Source organism: Hyperolius riggenbachi, chromosome 1, assembly GCF_040937935.1.
Source record: "Hyperolius riggenbachi isolate aHypRig1 chromosome 1, aHypRig1.pri, whole genome shotgun sequence".
NCBI lineage: Eukaryota > Metazoa > Chordata > Amphibia > Anura > Hyperoliidae > Hyperolius > Hyperolius riggenbachi.
The window spans coordinates 663,473,812-663,480,088 of record NC_090646.1 but is presented as its reverse complement, the minus strand read 5'-3'; positions in this window follow the sequence as shown (position 1 = coordinate 663,480,088).

Sequence of the window (6,277 nt, the reverse complement as noted above, 5' to 3'; positions counted from 1 at the left end):
TATATATTACAGTATATATTGATCAATCTAATGTGTACAGAGTAAAAGCCACAGGGCGAATCCCAAATCATTAATAAGAATTGATTTGTTTGTATTTCGATTTCAGGAGTTTGGCAATATGGAAGCAAGAGAGCTGAGGTGCTGGCAGCCGAGACAGAGATGTCAGTCGGATGAGCAAAATCTGAGTTTGGAGAACAGCGAGATTCCTGAGATTGGAAAGAGACTAAAAAACGAGATTTCGGAGATCGGAAAAAGACTAAAAAAACTGACTGAGCGAAGCATAATGCAAATTGCTAATGTTTTTCTTTCTCAAGGAGGTGCTTTTATAATGAAGAGTACCGTGCTGATGGTGATCCTAGGCTGCCATTTCGTCCTAGGAGACCGAAAAGAGGACATTCTTATGAAGAGTTTGTATGTTCTCTCCGTGTCTGCGTGGGTTTCCTCCGGGCACTCCGGTTTCCTCCCACATTCCAAAAACATACAGATAAGTTAATTGGCTCCCCCTTAAAATTGGCCCTAGACTACAGTACTTACACTACATAATATAGACATATGGCAATGGTAGGGATTAGATTGTGAGCTCCTTTGAGGGACAGTTAGTGACAAGGCAATATATATATATATACACTGTACAGCGCTGCGTAATATGTCGGCGCTATATAAATACTAAATAATAATAATAATGAACAATAAGGGGTTAATGAGAACACAAGGTCCAAGCATGTTAATGTTTGGAGGCAAAGGTACTGATCCTTTCCCACCTCCCTCTGATTGGCACCGATTAACCAAGCAGGGATGGAGGAAAAGAGCACTTGTGCCAGGTGGAAACAAATTTCCTGGCACAATGTTGGTGAAAGGTCTGAAGGGTCAGGTGTGCTGGAAGGTTGAATTGAACGGCAGTGTAAATCTGCTCTTGAATGCCACACTCCCAGAATCGATGCACCGATTGAAAGTTTTGTTAAAAGGTACATTGCAGTACAATGGGTACATGCAAAAGGTGGAGTATGTGATTCAGGGGTACCTTGTCTTGGTTATCCAGAGTGAGATGGTTCCAGATTGGAGAGGAACGAGCAGGAGACGTCAATTCTCCCACAGGAGAGACGCAGGGGACAACATCACACTCTGGAACTACCAACAGAGAGTGTTTCTGAAACAACTATACACATGTAAAGGCTGGAAAGCCGAGGGTTGGTGGTTCTCGAAACAACAAGTAAAAATCGAGATCAAGCCACATTTCCAGGTGACAAAGTGGGTGGGGAGAGCGATCCCGGGGGAGGGAAAGCCAACACAGGGAACCCCATTCTCACTCCACGGGTCACAACAGGGGACAATATTACACAGTCCATATGCAGCCACTTATCCTCATGCTAGTTGGGTAAGTGAAGAAGTACTCTTAATTGAAAGATTGCAGAGAGTACAGGCTTCCCGACCTCAGGTACACATTTTGCTTTAGGACATAAGGGGGAAAGAGGTCCAATCAGGACAGTTGGGGACATATTTTGTCAGGGGGATGCTAAAAGATCCTGTACAACTGACATTGAACAAGGAGAGGTTTATCGATTTTTCTGGAGAAGGATCTTTTGCATGGAAGCTTTGAGATGTTTGGGTGAACAAATGGAAAGGGTGCAACACTTCTTTAGGCACCGCCACTTCCTTAGTTCCCATCTCAACACATGTCTTACACCATGACCTGAGAGGTCAACATTTTTTGGTGCTAGACGGGGAGGTGAAACAAGGAAAGTTGTCCTCAGGCGGGCAATTCTCACAGAGGTACCTGTGTTTGCCGGGGCAAGTCAAATTTAGTGAAGAAGCCTGCTGGCTCAATAACACAGAATGCGAGGCTACCATTCAAAAGATCCGCCCTGAAGCCAAACCAATAGTTCCGGTGGCTGAAGGAAAAGTTTGTTTTTTTAATATAATGTCTAATGACACATTCAAGGTACATTTTCATAATTGTTCCGATAAGGTGGATCTTTCAAGGGGAACATATTGTGTGAACAGAGATCCCATACGGATCAAGTCATCCAGGTTTGACTACGTTATCCCTCAAATTGTTAAGAGAATTCTAAAGTTCAAAGTTTCACGGGAAGTTCCCCTCCTAAAAGATAACACGACATGGGACAAAGGGAAACAGGTTTTGACCCAAGACGACCACACTTTGTTACAATGGTTAAACAAACAGCACACTAAGTTAGAGGTAAGATTTCACCATGATCCAGGTGATCTTAACGAGGTAGAACACAAATATAAGCAGGTGAGTTCCAGTCTGACCTGGTGGAAAAGGTTTCCGGCGATGTTCCAGGGACACTCGGACTGGGCCTCTGCAGGTCAAAATTTCTTTCTACACCCACTGGTCGTCGGGATGGGGATGACTACTTTGGGCATCATTATCCAGGTGAGGTTGTGTGTAAAATTACGCAAACAAATTAACACGGTTAAGAGAATGGTGCCTCATAAACAATCTCATGAACCAATATTTCCAAATTAAGGGATATACAGGGTTACGGGTATATGTTTAGTAGTACCTGTGATGGAGCTGATTGTATAAAGGCGTTCTTTTAGAAGGCACCTGGCACTGCTCCGTGGTTTAACAGACAAACGAGTTTCACTTTTCTGTGATCATGCAAGTTTGTGAGTGATACGCAAGTGACGCAAATGCTGAGAATGTGGTATAGAAGGACTTAGAAGTAGGGCATCCCCAGAGAGCGTGGATCATGACATCACAAGGGATCTGAACCAATCCTAGGTTTAGGGGGAGGGTTCAGATGATGACACAGTTAACTCTTTCCTGGTCAGTATTAAAGGTCATGAGTTGCCAACAGAGGGCACTCTTGCTTTCTATCTACTGGCTAGAACCCATTACTTATATATAGGGATGGGACGAATCCACAATTTTTTCGAATCCGAATCCGAATCTGAAAAGGTTCTCGAATATCTCGAACCTTTCGAATCCCGAATCTAACGAATCCTGCACATAAGAATTGTGCGATCCGTGGTATAGTTGCCCGCAGTATAGGTAGCGAGGTAAAGGTGCCTTCAGTATAGCTAGCTAGGTATGGGTGCCTTCAATATTGGTAGCTTTCAGTATAGGTAGCAAGGTATAGGGGCCTGCAGTATAGGTAGCAAGGTATATGGGCCTTCAGTATAGGTAGCAGGGTATATAGGCCTTCAGTATAGGTAGCAGGGTATATGGACCTTCAGTATAGGTAGCAGGGTATATGGGCCTTCAGTATAGGTAGTAGGGTATATGGGCCTTCAGTATAGGTAGCAGGGTATATGGGCCTTCAGTATAGGTAGCAGGGTATATGGGCCTTCAGTATAGGTAGCAGGGTATATAGGCCTTCAGTATAGGTAGCAGGGTATATGGGCCTTCAGTATAGGTAGCAGGGTATATGGGCCTTCAGTATAGGTAGCAGGGTATATAGGCCTTCAGTATAGGTAGCAGGGTATATGGGCCTTCAGTATAGGTAGCAGGGTATATGGGCCTTCAGTATAGGTAGCAGGGTATAGGGCCTTAAGTATAGGTAGGTATGTAGGTAGGTATAGGGGCCTTTAGGTAGGTAGGTATAGGGGCCTTTAGGTAGGTAGGTAGGTAGGTACGTATAGGGGGCCTTTAGGTAGGTATAGTGGCCTGTAGGTAGGTAGGTATAGTGGCCAGTAGGTAGGTAGGTATAGTGTCCTGTAGGTAGGTAGGTAGTTAAAGGGACCTTCAGTATAGGTAGCAGGGTATAGGGCCTTAAGTATAGGTAGGTATGTAGGTAGGTAGGTATAGTGGCCTGTAGGTAGGTAGGTATAGTGGCCAGTAGGTAGGTAGGTATAGTGTCCTGTAGGTAGGTAGGTAGTTAAAGGGACCTTCAGTATAGGTAGCAGGGTATAGGGCCTTAAGTATAGGTAGGTATGTAGGTAGGTAGGTATAGGGGCCTTTAGGTAGGTAGGTATAGGGGCCTGTAGGTAGGCACGTATAGGGGGCCTTTAGGTAGGTATAGGGGCCTTTAGGTAGGTAGGTATAGAGGCCTGTAGGTAGGTATAGGGGCCTTTAGGTAGGTAGGTAGGTATAGGGGCCTTTAGGTAGGTAGGTACGTATAGGGGGCCTTTAGGTAGGTAGGTACGTATAGGGGGCCTTTAGGTAGGTATAGTGGCCTGTAGGTAGGTAGGTATAGTGGCCGGTAGGTAGGTATAGTGTCCTGTAGGTAGGTAGGTAGGTAGTTAAAGGGACCTTCAGTATAGGTAGCAGGGTATAGGGCCTTAAGTATAGGTAGATATGTAGGTAGGTAGGTAGGTATAGGGGCCTTTAGGTAGGTAGGTAGGTACATATAGGGGGCCTTTAGGTAGGTATAGGGGCCTGTAGGTAGGTAGGGATAGTGGTAGGTAGGTACGTATCCTTTAGGTAGGTATAGGGGCCTGTAGGTAGGTAGGTATAGTGGCGGGTAGGTAGGTAGGTACGTATAGGGGGCCTTTAGGTAGGTATAGAGGTAGGTAGGTGTAGGTGTCGCTCCCCCTCCCCCCCGCCCCCGTGCCTCCTCCGCTCACCCCCACGGCCTCCTCCGTCCCCCGTGCCTGCATAAGTATCAACTCACCTGTCCAGTGGAGCGCAGAGCGGCAGACCTCCTCGTTACTTCTCGGTTCCCTCTAGTGGCCGGACCGGCTTTTACTGATGACGTCATTGTAAAAGCCGTCACTAGAGGGAACCAGGAAGTGAGCGAGAGGTCTGCCGCTCTGCGCTCCACTGGACAGGTGAGTTGATACAATGTATGCGGGCGGGCGGAGGAGGTGCGGGGCGGGCGGAGGAGACGCGGGGGGGGGGCTCGGAGGAGGACGAGTGCGAGCGGCGGATGCGCAGCGATGCAGCGTCGGGATTCGGCGGATTCGCAAAGTGGAAAATGGCGTCGGGATTCGAATCCACGAATCTCGAATATTTCCCAATATTCGAGGGATTCGTGGAATCGCCGGATTCGTCGTCCCATCCCTACTTATATATATTTATTTATGTCTCGTTGGTGTATCTTGTATGCTGTATATATATATGTAGTTTAGACGCAACTTAGTATAGAAAGAAGATAACCTGACTAACATTCAGGAGGAAGGTTAGTCAAGAGCTTGTAACGCAAAAGAACGATGGCTTCGCTAAGATGTAACGACATGTAGAGATGAGTATCTGTATATCTATGTACTTAATAAACTCCATCAAACTTTGAAGACGCCTAAGAAAGTCTATCTCCTGCTTGCTGTGATGAGTCGTGTTTGCAACTCTTGCTGATGAGTTTGCTGGTGCTGGAGCAAAAGGTGATTTATAACAGTTTGATCCCGCTTCATCAGGCAATAACAACGGAGCAATAGCATATGTGGTCAGTAGAAGAGCCAGGCACCTCTGTGTGGAATGTCAGATGGATGTAGAGGTGTCCTCTTTCTTCTTGCCTGACACCAGAGAAGGAATGTTGTTTTCAAATTTTCGCATAGAAAATGGTATTTTCAATTTCAATAACATTTTTGCAAGAATACATTGTATTTTTGCAATAGGGTGAACATTTGTATAAAAACATGAACATTTTACAGTGAAAACTCATTTATTTTTCATGAAACCATTTGTTTTTTGAGTGGCAATTCGCAAAAAATTACAGAATGATTATTGGTGGCATTTTTGTTCAAAAGTTGATTTTAACATTATTTTCGCAAAAATGAATGCAAAAAGAATATCAGCATTTTTGCTCATCATAGCAGACTTTCACTTGCAAAGACCCCAACCACCATTTTGTCACCAAATTTGGTACTTGTGTTGAGGGTACTACAGGGAAAATGTTGCAGCATATTTAAAAAAAAAAAATACCTGCCCAATGTTATAGAAAAGTTCTAAGCAAAAATACATTCAAGACACCTTCACAAAAACTGCCAGTATGTAATAACAGTGATGAGCAACAATGCCGATATTCTTTTTGCCTTATTTTCACAAAAATAAGTACAATTTTCTTTTCGACAAGCGAAAATACACTAGGGTTTTTTTCACTTAAATATTCGCTTAAAAAGCTACAATTTTGTTCAGTGTTTTTTCACTTTGATTTTTCGCTTTCTGTAAAGCTTAATATGGACTTAATTTGGGGAGAAAATAAATTAACTTGTATAAATGTTTGCGTTTTTTCACAAAGCACTTTCGAATATAGCAGTTATTTTTGAAAATTTGGTCAAAAATTATGGCACTTGTTTTTTAAATTTGCTATTTGGGTAAAAACACAAAAATATTAGCGTATTTTTGTGGGGAAAACACGAAAACGAAATTTTTTTA